The 12,327-nt window shown below is 40.4% G+C and overlaps 1 protein-coding gene across 4 annotated transcripts in view; it reads left to right on the forward strand.

Moving 5' to 3' along the window:
- MAP1A (microtubule associated protein 1A) overlaps positions 1 to 12,327 on the forward strand; it is a 56,417-nt gene that overhangs the window by 11,269 nt on the left and 32,821 nt on the right. The window lies entirely within an intron of this gene.

The raw sequence follows: 12,327 nt of genomic DNA on the forward strand, positions 1-12,327 counted from the left end.
ATTTATACTGATAAATAAAGGGGCAAATGAAACCCAGCAGTGTGATTTTTCCCTGGCAGTTCATCTGCAGCCATACACAGTACTATCCATAAGCTTTGCCAGCAGTCTACTTTCCTCCTTTTCAGGTAGTCTGTGAATACACAGTAAGCAGCACAAGTCACGGTGTAGGCTTATATGACATGACTTATAAAATAATGATTGCACTATATCAATACAACCTTTGAGATTCTGACAAGCTTATTTGGTTTTTATTAAGAAGGAAGGTCATATTTTCTGTAAAGCCATGCTGATTGACATTAATTTAGTATTCTATTTGAATCTTTACTGCTGATGGGTTTTCCAGTCTCCTCGGACTTAAATGCCAGAGTAGTGGAGCTCATATTGGAAGCTGAGAGCTTCTTAGTCAATCTTAGATCTTGTACAAGAAATTATATTTTGCATAAGCTTGGTCTGAATGCTGCAATCTCCCACCATTGTTAAAATTTCATTGTCTCTAAAATATATTTTAATTTCTTTGAACTACAGAAAAAAAATATTTACTGAATGCTTCTGGCTCTGTTTGGCCTGCAGAGCTTAGTTTTTAAATGAGATAGCATTAAAACATCTGCTAAAGTTGGTAAAAGTGCTTTTATATATGGTCTTACATGGTTTTTCTTTTGTGCTGAGAGACCTCCTCTGGACATTACACATCCTCAGAGTTCTCTTTTCTTTTAAGAAGCTGAACAGAATTTTCCCCTCAATACTCAGTGGAGGAGCTAACAGAACCAGAGCAGAGCAGCTGTGAAAAATTGATTCCTTCATAGGAAGAGTGGATGGGAAGATGGGCTTCATATCATGCATCTGATGCCAGTATATTGATGCTGCTTTGGCAGGCCAGGGAGTTGTCAGTCTTCATGTGTTTGCCTGTTGTGTTTCAAACTGTTCCTTTGTTCCTGCCATGTGTTTTGAGGTTCTCACTGTGACACCCAAAAGGCTATGGTGTGAAAATAAGAAGCCAAAGCCTCAGTGAGCTATTTTGAACTTCAGCTCAGCATAGGCTCAGCAAACACCAGGTTCTTTCTTTTGTGCTATTCTGCCCAAACATTGTTACATGAATTTTAGGCACTCCCTGCCCCTTTCAGTCAGTAAGTTTTAAATTGACCCTCTGCAACTCACATTTTTGTACATACTTGTTGTACATTTGAAATTGCTGAGACTTCAATGAATCATACAGGATATACTCATAGAAAGCATCATTCTTATAAAAGAGCCAAATTTTCTCAGCTTCTGTCCTTCTGTTAAGCTCCTCTGCTGAATACTGAGGGGGAGATTCTGTCAAGCTTTTAAAAAACAGGTAAAATCGAAGGAAATGTCTTACTAGTTCAGATTGGTGGTCTAACAAGCCAAACTGATTGCTCTTTCCCCCCCCTCACAGGTCCCTCCCTATCTGTGTTGGGGTTTTTTTTCAAATAGGAATTCTTCAAAAGTACTGAGTGAACCACTTAAGGGGACAAAAAAAAAGGAGGGGTGAGGGGGAGGAAGAGGATGTGCTTCCACTGAATGCCAGCAAAAAAACAGCAAAGGATGTTGAAGACACCATTTTCTCCATCTTATAATATTAGCAGCTCTCAGCCATTGGATAACAGTTTATGGATAATCTGTATGATGCAGAACAGTCTTTTAAACTTTGCTCTGGTAGCTGTTTCATGTTGTCCATTACAGCAGTTGCACACAGAGTACTGGGGGCGGGAGGGAAGGAGGGTTGCTGGTATTTGTGGCTTTGGTTTTATATTTTTTGTGTTGCAGTGACATTTCTTTAGTTTGACAAAGGCAGCATTCTCTTGATGGCCATGTGCATTGTAAGGACAGCAGCTGCAGCAAGAGAGTAGAGACCTCCTAAATAAGAGACGTTCTAATACATGCTGCTTTTGATGTTTTCATCGTTTTTGTGTTGTTCCATGTTTAACAGAGTTGTTGGAACTAGAGATACTTAGTACAAGTTAATGCAAGTTTCTGGGTGGTTTTTTTTTTTTTGTTTTGGGTTTGGTTTTATTTGTTTTTGTTTTAGAATATTGCTGGAATTCTGGTATCAGTCACATCTAGATTTTGGAAAGAAAGCCTTATAAATAAGTTGTGTATCATTATTTCGCTCTGGTTCTATCCACTTTTCTCTAGTGTGCCTGGAAGCAGTGGCTTAGAGTAGGCTTTTCTACTCCTAGTCAGCTGGACTTTGCTATGATAAATATGATGAGCAAAGGGGAAGCAGGATTAAGTAGGAAAATAATCTTTAAAATGTGAGTTTCAGCAGCTGTGTATAATTTTCTTACAGATTTCCTGGTTTGTTTCCCTCTACCCTGTTGTGAATGCAGCTCCCTTTCCTTTGCTTTTAAAGAATTGCTGGTATTGGTGTGGGCTCAAGGAGTGAGTCTCTGACCAGCTGCTCTCAATTTCTGTTTACCCAAGTGTTGTGCTCAGGTGAGTGGTTTGGTGTGCTCCAGTGCTGGTGTCCTTTGTAGGCTGAGGACCAGGGCTGAGCCTTTACTGTATGTGCCCTCAGGCCTTGGCACTTCCCATGGTGGCTTTGTGGGTGGAAAGGTACTCGCAGCTGGCAAATGTGCCCTATATCACTGTTGCAGTGCAGAGTAATGAGTGGCACTGATGTGCCAGATGCCAGAGAAACAGGCCATGCCATCAGCACTAGGTGCTCGTATACTCTGGTAATTGTGGCCGGCCCTTGGCCAAGAAGGACAAGGCTGCTGCTCTGCTTCTGCAGGCAATGGGTCCAAACGGAACTCCTGTAGTGATCTCATCCAGAATCTGAGCTGCTGTTTTGGGAAATAAATTTTTCTGCTAGGTGCAGCTTCTGAAAAGTAGAAAAACAGTGTAGATGGAGTATGTTAATCCTATTTTGTCCCAAGATTAATTGTTGTCATGTGCTATTGTAATTTTAATGCCATAATTCCTACCATTTTAGAAAACAGATGTCCCTCAGTCTGACTGGCTCAGTTTACAGGATTTTGCCTTGCTCTGTTAACTATGGCATTGCTGGAACATATATCTCTTTCCTCCCTCTGTAAGAACTTAAATTGCAGACTTAAGGAATCGTTTTCCCCTCCTGATCTGATGTTACTTCTTTCTTGGGTGATCTGACATTAAATGCTTTCTGACTGATATTAAGAAAACGTAGGCCTTTGTGCTAGAAATGAGGAATTCTAAAGTGGGGTTAATGGGGATCATTAATGGCTTGGGTCTAGAGGAATCTTTCTTTTGAAGTACCAACTTGTTTTTATTCTGTTCTATGTAGTGGAATGCCTTGCCAGTTGATATGGAAACTTTGGGGGATTGTGTAGACAGGCAATCAGCTTTTCCTGATTTCTTGCCAGGATATGTGTTACTGCAGAGAATCCACACCACATCTCTAATCCACCTGTAATTTCCTTTTACTTTTTGCTTTATCCTTCTGGTCTGTATGAAAGAGTAGTGGAACAAACAGGTCAGTTCCTGAGTTTGAGCTTTGGAATACTAAGAACACTGCAAAGAAAATGAAGTCACTGCCTGAAGATAGTTCCTATTTTTTTTTTAAACCAAATGTATGTTTTAGCTATTGCTTGTGGGTTTTTGGGGAGAGGTGCTAGGATTTTTGTGTTATGTAGACTTTTTAGATTAGGTGCTTTCTTATTTGAATGTATGATCGGTCTGTTATAAACCACAGATAATTATCATAGAAACACAGAGTATCCCGAGTTGGAACGGATCTACAAAAATCATCAAGTCCAACCCCTGGCCCTGCACAGGGCACACCAAAATCCCACTGTGTGTTTGAGATTGTTGTCTAAACATTCCTTGAGCTCTGGCAGTGTTGGGACTATGATCAGTGCTCTGGAGAGCCTGTTCCAGTGCCTGATCACCTTCTGGGGGAAGAACCTTTTCCTAGTACCCAGATTAAACCTCCCCTGACACAGCTCCAGACTATCCCTCAGGTCCTGTCACAGAAAGCAGAGATCCGTGCTGCCCTTCATAAGGAAGCTGCAGGCTTCCATGAGGTCTGACCTAGGTGATGGCTTCTCACCTAGACCCTTCACCATGTCTGTGGCTCTCCTTTGGATGCTTTCTAATAGCTCCAGATCTTTCTTGTATTGTGATTAAGCTGCTCCCAGGACTCAAGGTGAGGCCACACCAGCGCAGAGCAGGGCAATCATGTCCCTCACCCAGCCAGTGATGCTGGTTCTGATGCCCCCCAGGACACCCTTGGTCATCCTGGCTGCCAGGGCATTGCTGAGGTATTCAACTTGCCATCAACCAGGACCCACAGATCCCTTCCCACAACACTGCTCTCCAGCCTCTCATCCCCCAGTCTGTCCATACGTCCAGGGTCACCCCATTCCAGGTTTAGAATCCAACACCTGTCCTCAAAGTTTGTACAGTTGGTGATTCCCCAACTCTCTGAATTGTTAAGGCCTCTCTGCAGGACTTGTCTGCTTTCAAGGGAGTCAACAGCTACACTTAATTTATTATAACTAGCAAACTTATTATCCCTTTGAGTCATATGTCCAAGTTGTTTATGAAGAGAACTGGGCCTAAACAGTAGAACACTACAGACACACGTGTTAATTAAGGGGAAATAGTCAGCACAGTCAAAAATTCCTGTTGCCAATACCACTATGGTGGTAAATAGTGGAGAAAGACCTCTCTGCCACAGGTGTTCTGTGTGGGGCTTCTCTGGTGCAGGGGTGGGTGGGACACTGCTGTGGTAGAAAGCCAAGGCAGTACAGGTCACTGCTGTGATCCACCTGCTCTTTCTCCTGTCATTGCTTAGGTCTGGTGTGTGTGGGAGCTGCTAGCAAAGCTGTCAGTAACATGCTAGAGAGGGAATTCCTGATGCAGGCATACTTATTGGAGAGTAAGTCTTCACAAACCAGACTGTTTTGATACAATTATTCAACTAGAAATAAATCAGTATAGTTATTATCTGCTCAGAATTAGCCCTTATACAAAACACATCAAAAATAATGTTTGGAAAGGTTTTTCCTGTGTTTTCTGCATTTTATCTCCACAGATAATTAACTTTCCGATTTTGCGAGTTTCTTAGATCAAAACTCCTAGAGCTGAAATTGCCCCAGTTGTGAATTCACTGGTTGCATTTCTAAAGTTAGAACTTGCCTTACTAAATTGTTACTCTTGCGTCTGAAACCAGATGCTGTGGTTAAATGTTGCTGGCAGTTCATGGAATTCAAAATGTTGAAATGTATATGGAGGCAAAAAATAACTGGGTTTATCCTGGAACAATCTTTCTTATCCTTCGAGGACAGAGGAGGGAGTGCACTGAGCTGAGCCAGTCCTGCTGTGCTGTCTGTCATACAGAATATTTGAGGGGTCAAGATCTGTTTGAATGGACCTTGAGGGAAGATTAACCCCTGAATTTGATAGAAAAGGAAAATAATGGTGAGATCTTTGGGAAAGGGTTGGACCTTTCTTCAGGACACAATATAAAACAAGCATATTTTGGGTTTTTTTCTTTATTAATTTGTGTCTTGGTAGGTGGGACTGCTTTTTCCCTTGTTACCTTTTAAAATTTACCCTTTCTCTGTTACTTTTTAAAATAGAAATATTAAGTCTGGGCTGTGCTTAAGGTAGTAGCTTGGGAATAACTCAACGGTTTTGATTTCTCAGGCCTTTTTTAAATGGCTTTCACGGAATACATTCTGAATTGATTTTAAACAGTGGAGTTTGCTCCAGTGATGTTGGTACTCATCTGTAGAACTTTTTAGGATGGTCGAGTTGGATGAGATTTAAATTTCTGATGGTTAAAAAAAAAAAAGGAAAAAGATCTCTGAACTACACAATAGGACAAGGACACATATGTCTTTCAGATGACCTGATCTCAGTGTTTCATTCATATTTTTGTAAACTAAGGCCTATTTTGGATTTTGTCTGCCTTCACTTTGACAGTAGCTAATGTGGAAATTTACAATGACTATTTCCAATGTTATGTGCCTTCAGGTAAGTGAATGGTTTGAACTTGACTTACTCCTACTTCTTTGCCTCTGAAATTTTAGTGAGTACTAATGATTCTGTGGAAAAATCTGCAGTAGACAGACTTCTATAAAGAAAATTCTCCTGGGATCACTGCTCTAAAGATGGCATTTGCTTGCATTTTTATTCCTATTTCATGGGGATGAATAATTCAAAGTGATTATTGATTTCCCTTCCTCCCCTTACCACACCCCACCCCCTATTTGTTTTCCCTCTCTGGTTTCATCTGAGCTAGATCTTTGCAGGAAAGCATGTACTGCAGTGCTGATTTTATCATACAGGAGAGCATAAACACAGGAGGGAATAGTGCCTGAAAGGGATGTCCTGTTTGATCCATGTCTGGATAATATTTGCATATTTCTCATATTTTTCCTTTTTCTTGACTAAGAGTTTACAAGCAGACTGTGTCTAGAAACCATGACATCCTAAACTAGCACACAATTTACTAGCACTAGTTTGGAGGGACTAACGTTTTATGTCTTTAAATTTAAAATATGCCTGAAAGAGCAATTTCTGTTCTGTAATAATAGCATATGGTTATTTCTGTGGTGTCTTTGCATATAGTAGCAACTAGATCCTGTCACTGCTAGTTTTTCCTAGAATTTTCAGCTTGTCTTCAAACCTGGATTCATTTTGAGAGAAGCCTCCTAACAATGCCTGTTAAAACTGCCTGAACCTGACAGGTAATGGGTTCTACAGCCTCACAAAATGTGTCAGAGCTGTTTTATATTGCTTACATAAAAATGTCTGCATGCCAACATCTTGGTTTCCAATTCTAAATGTTACACAAAAAATGAAGCACCTCTGGTGGTTTTATGAACCCGTGGTATGGGCCAATAAAAAATATACCCCTTTTTAAGCAAGTCATCTCCGGTCAATGTCACAGCCATGTAAACATAGAATTATATACAGATCATTGTCAACCTTCCCAACTGTATGCTGTCTTGGCAATTTTACTTGTGCCACTGCCAGTTGTAAATTCTACTCTACCCTCTCTGCAGCCTTCCTTTTGTTTTCTCTGTCAGACTTAGCTCCTGCCTGCCATTTGCAACACCTTCATTGTTGCCACTGATCCCTGTTGCCTCTCTCTTAAGATCCTGCTGTGATTTTTTTGTCAGAGCTGTCCTACCAGCTCCTTGTCTGTAGAGCATTGTGGCATTTGCTACCCAAATAACAGGCAGGGCATCTGCTGATATCGATGCCTCTGGAATGACGCTGCTCTCCATAAGGGTGTTAGCAGCCTTTGCACCCCTGTTCGGGCCTTGAGACAGAGTTAAAGGAGCAGGTTCCCAGGAATCCATTTTTGGGGCAGCTGGTACCTTTTCCAACAGGTTACTGTCTGGTTCAGGGCAAGAATGGGATGCGAGGCAGTTAAACATGTCTGGAAGGAGAAACCCTCTGCACAAAAAGGATTGCACTAGGAACTGGTTCCTAGTGCAATTCCTTGCACTAGGATTTGGCTCATGTAGCTTCTCTCATATTGCCTTGGTTGCATTTCTTTCTTAATTTCAGTGACAGACCTGGCTTGTCCCTTCTCCTTTGCTCTCTGTGTCTGAGGGGAAACATGAGAAGTTTTGTTGTGTCTAGGGGTGCCTTCGTGTTGGCTGAGAAGTACAGCCAACTCCGGCACTGGCAGAAGGCATGATAGATGTATGCTGCTTCTTGGAAATGCTCTGGGAGAAGTCTATTCTTGAGCTCAGTGTTATTAGGAAAAAACACTGGGGTTTTATCCCAGTGACACTAAAAAATCACTGGGATTTGATCCTGGTCCCCCTCTCTCTTCTGCCACCCTTCTGGGTGCTAAGGAGCCATGTTGCATTCATACGGGGAACACACTGCTGTTCTCACTGCTCTGGTATTTGCCTCAGTCCCTCTTCTCATGTTCCTTCTGGCCTCTTAGTACTGCTTGTGTTTGCTCCAGTTTTACAGCCTTGATTTATAAACCTCTTTATCCTTTCCACCGAGAGTTCTAGACAGGTCATCTTCCATTGTTTTCCCTAAAGGTTTGCAGTTGCTGAGTTAAATTAGGATCACCATTTTTAAAACCTTATTTTCTGGGGCAAGAAGGACCAGAATGTTGCCACTGAAAACTCACAGGGTTCATGAATTTGTTTAAAGTTGGAATTGGAAAAGAGGTTGGTAGCAGATGCTGACAGTCTCTCTGGGCCTGCATTAGGAATGCTATTACCACAAAAGTAAAACCCTTACTTGAAGAATAAAATTATACAAAACTAAATGGAATGGATGACTTGGGCTCTCCACCTTTAAACTTGGAAAATTCTGCATTAGGATTGCTAATTCTCAATAGCTCAGATAATAAACATTTCTTGGGCCCTGAAGCATCAGAAAGATGAAAACATCATTCTCAAATTAAGGAAGAGAAGCCTAAATATGTAGCTGTATTGTTATATATAACAACATCAATGATAATATATAAATGTACCTGCAAAGGTACCTGAAATAATAAAATACTTTAGGGCTCAAAGGTTACTTTAAATAGAACTATACTGACAACCAAAGGGTTGTCACTACATTTCAGAAATGGTTATTTAAAAATAAGGAAACTTGACAAAAGTGGGAAACACCTCTTTGGTCAGAATTTAAGCTAACATACAGATTAAAAAGATATATATACCTGTAAATAAGAAAGGTGATAGGAAGACTCATTAAACAGTTGCAGAGAAAGATACAGTATTCAGCAAAAATGAGTGTCCTTTAAATACATCCTAGTAAAGCCCGTCGAAAAGAGTAAAAATTGCAGTACTTAGACAGAAATGAAGATAGCCAAGAGGATTTTGGGAGTGCTTTGCCAAAGACTTGAACAAGTCATTGGTTCATTTGTTTGATTGAAAGCAGATAGCCTGTGGAAGTGAGTAACTGGATAGTCAAAGCAAAGAAATCTTCCAAACGCAAACAAATCCTTATGCTTCTTGGCAGTTTTTTTCTGTCCTGTGTGCTGTGGTGAGCGCTTAATGCCTCTGCTCTTGGACGTGCTGTGATAGCCTTGTGCAGTGAGAGCTTGAAAACTGGGATGCAGACTAATGGAGAGGTCAGTAGAACTCTGCAGTTCACACAAAGATGTGGGGAAATAAATATATTTACTCAAATTAATATCCGGGCTATGTCTGGGTCAGGCCATGGTTATTCTTTGTCCCAAGGCTTTTAGAAGATAGTATATTCTTGATTAGAATATATTTTCTTATTAAAGCCTTTGGCCTAGAGTTTTTAAGAAAATCAAATGTTTTTGAGCTTAAGATGGTAGACAGCTTGGAGCTTTTGTTCAGAGAAGCATGAACTTTAGACTCATTGTAAGACTTATGCTTTAGCTGTAGTTCTTGATATCTCATACTTCATAAAAACATATAGCCTTCATTTATATAAAACTATATATCATAGTAGAGAAAAACATGGAGATGTGACCCTGGCATTTGAAAATAACAGAAAAATATTTCAAGAACTTTTCATATTTATGCTGGCCTAGGGAAAGACCCTGTCTATAGCTTATTATTATTTATGATCCAGGACATTCCTGTCAGTGTGATACTGGCTAAGGGATGTAGTAATGAAATAAGTGTTCACATTTTTAACAGTTTAATTCCATGTTTAATTCCATATCCTAGTCAGAAAGGAACTACACCTAACATCCCAGGAAGCTTTGTGGCCTTTTCAAAGCCATGAGGACAGGGAGCAGCCCAAAGACAGGATCTTTGTTTCAAACCATAGTTGTCTGTTTGACAAAATGGAAAAAAGTGGTTTGAGGTTTTTTAGCATAAATGGGGAAAAACTCCATGTCTCTTTTCTAATTCAATACCTAAAATAAATCTATCTTTGCATCAGAGAATGACAGTGTCTTTAACCTTTCATGTTTGAGTGGTTATTGGAATTGAATCTCAATGAGGCTCATCTTACTGCTGGTCCTGGTGCCTGGTCTGTGAGGTTCCATAACTGTCAGATGAATCTCCCGATCTCCTGAAGGACTGAAGAAATGGAAATGACCTTGATCATAGCTCTAGGTCTTCCTTGTAGAAGCTCAGTGCCCTTTTTTTAGGAACTAGAAGAGCCTTGAAGATCGGTGAGTGCTTCCCTTACTAGTTCCCTTTTGCTTTTGATGACTATTTTTAGGCTTAATGCTAAATGTTGTTTCCTTTAAAAGCTAAAAAGAAGAGATTATCTGCAGCTGCTACCTGATCATATGAAGGCAGGAGGGCTGCCTCAGAGAACATGTGTGCAGGAGGCTTCTTAGGCTACTTGAATAACAGGTGCATGGTGAACGCAGCAGCTGCTTTAAGAACCTCTTCAGTTTTGAGAAGTGTTTTGCTGGTCAAACAGTACACATATGCCAAGAACTGTGCTTTGTGAAAACCACCATACCTTGTAAATTACTTTTGCTTTGTAAAAAACCACTTGCAAAGTATAAAAATATGCATTCCAGTTTGCTGGGGTGTGAACATGTAACCAAGAGTGGAAAGTGAGAGGGAAACTAGAGATGTAGTAGATGCACCAACCTTCAGACAATAATTTCATAGAGATAGCTGTTTCTGATGTAAATCCTGGAAGATGCAAAATTTTTGTGACTTATAAAGAAGTATTTTGAGGCAAAAGAGAAAAGACCATGACATATTGTTGGAACAATATTGCTTCCTTGTAAAATAAGATCATGGATGGAAGATAACAAATTGGTCTGTTCATAAATTCAAAAGGTTTTAAAGGATATCTGGCTAGTCCATGCTTTAAGGTGTACTTGCGTGAGTGTTAACAGGAAGGAATTTTGAAACAATTACTAATATCAGGAAATGTCCTGATTAGACAGTAAAATCTAATTTTGCTTCTTGAAATAGAATATATCAATATTATAAAAAACAATGCAGAAGGAGATTATGCTGCTCCAGATATCCTGCTAGGGGCTAAATTTGATCACTGTTGTAGTGGGTGTAGAAAAGGAAAAGGCTTGCAGAGTTGTGTGTCACTATATGAAATGGCCTGGGGTATATGCCCTTCCTGAGTGGGCAATGGGAGCTGCCATTCTGGAGTGCTCTGAAAAATCTGCTGATGGCAGTGTGATTTCCAGTGTGGGTCATTTCTAGACCCAGATTATGTAATCCCCTCCCTTCCCTCTTGCACCATTGGCACTGCTCTCTGAAGTGACAGACGTGTCTCAGTGTTGTGGGTTTATTAGAAAAGACCCCAAGAACTGCCTAAGGGATGAAATTGTCACTGGGCTACCCACCTGGGGCAGTTCTTACACTGAAGTGGATGATGTTAACTCAAATGTTAAGAAGCAGTAATAGCAAATACATCCTCCTGCTTTGTCTTCAGCACTGCTACACAGCAGCACCTTTAAGGTAATATCCTTTGCTCACCTGGTGCATCTTTAAACTGAAAGAGGGGACTGCACATTTGGTTTGCAGTCATCTGCATCCCCACCTGTTCACTTGGCTCTTTACTTCTGACTCCTTTTTCACTTTAACTATGCAAAACTCTTCAACTTTTTATACTGGTTATAGTGGGATGACAAGTACAATGGGTAGTGATAATGACCCCCCTCTGTTTTGAAGAATGTCCGTTGTAGTGCACAGGGGACCCATAGCATGGAGCTATTTCCTTCATAGTTTGTCCTTTGAGAATATTTTAACCTTTGGCCTTTTTTAAATAGGATGCTATCTTTCCTGTCCAAAACATACAGAAATATAAGATATTTGATCCAATGCATTGATTTTCCTCAGGTTTACAGATATTTGCCACTAATTGACATCATCTGAAAGCTACAGAAAGGAAGGTTCTGGTTTGGGTTTTTTTTTTTTTTAACTTTTAAAACTTAAAATTCAGTGATATTTCTATTTCTGAGCATTCCATTGTGTCTGACAGTCCTTCTAAAATCACCGAGAGGGAGACCTACTGTGGAGCTGGCAGGACATCTCCAGCTTTCACAGTTAATTCTGGAATCTAGAAGTAAGCCAGCATCATGTATAAGGCAAGCAGGGCAGTTAGAGTGGTTTCAGTTTTTGCTGTGGGGGGGAAAAAAAATTTTAAAAATCACTTGCCAACTTGCACACCATGAAGTAATCTGTATATTCCAATGCTGGTCCGGGATGCCTGAGCCCAGCAAAGCAGAAACAAGGAGGCACAATTATTTGCAAGTACCTTGGAGCTGATGCTGCTTATGAAACAAGTTGCAAGGTTCTCAGGAAACAATGTAAACATTAATTTGAAAATATGCTGAAAATAAGTCTCCAGAGGTCGAATATCTAGTATTCTTGCCTCAGTCATTCACGTTCATTGTCTCTCCAGTGCGGTCCAAGCTCACTGCTGGCCCGT

The sequence above is a fragment of the Anomalospiza imberbis genome, chromosome 13 (assembly GCF_031753505.1).
Source record: "Anomalospiza imberbis isolate Cuckoo-Finch-1a 21T00152 chromosome 13, ASM3175350v1, whole genome shotgun sequence".
NCBI lineage: Eukaryota > Metazoa > Chordata > Aves > Passeriformes > Viduidae > Anomalospiza > Anomalospiza imberbis.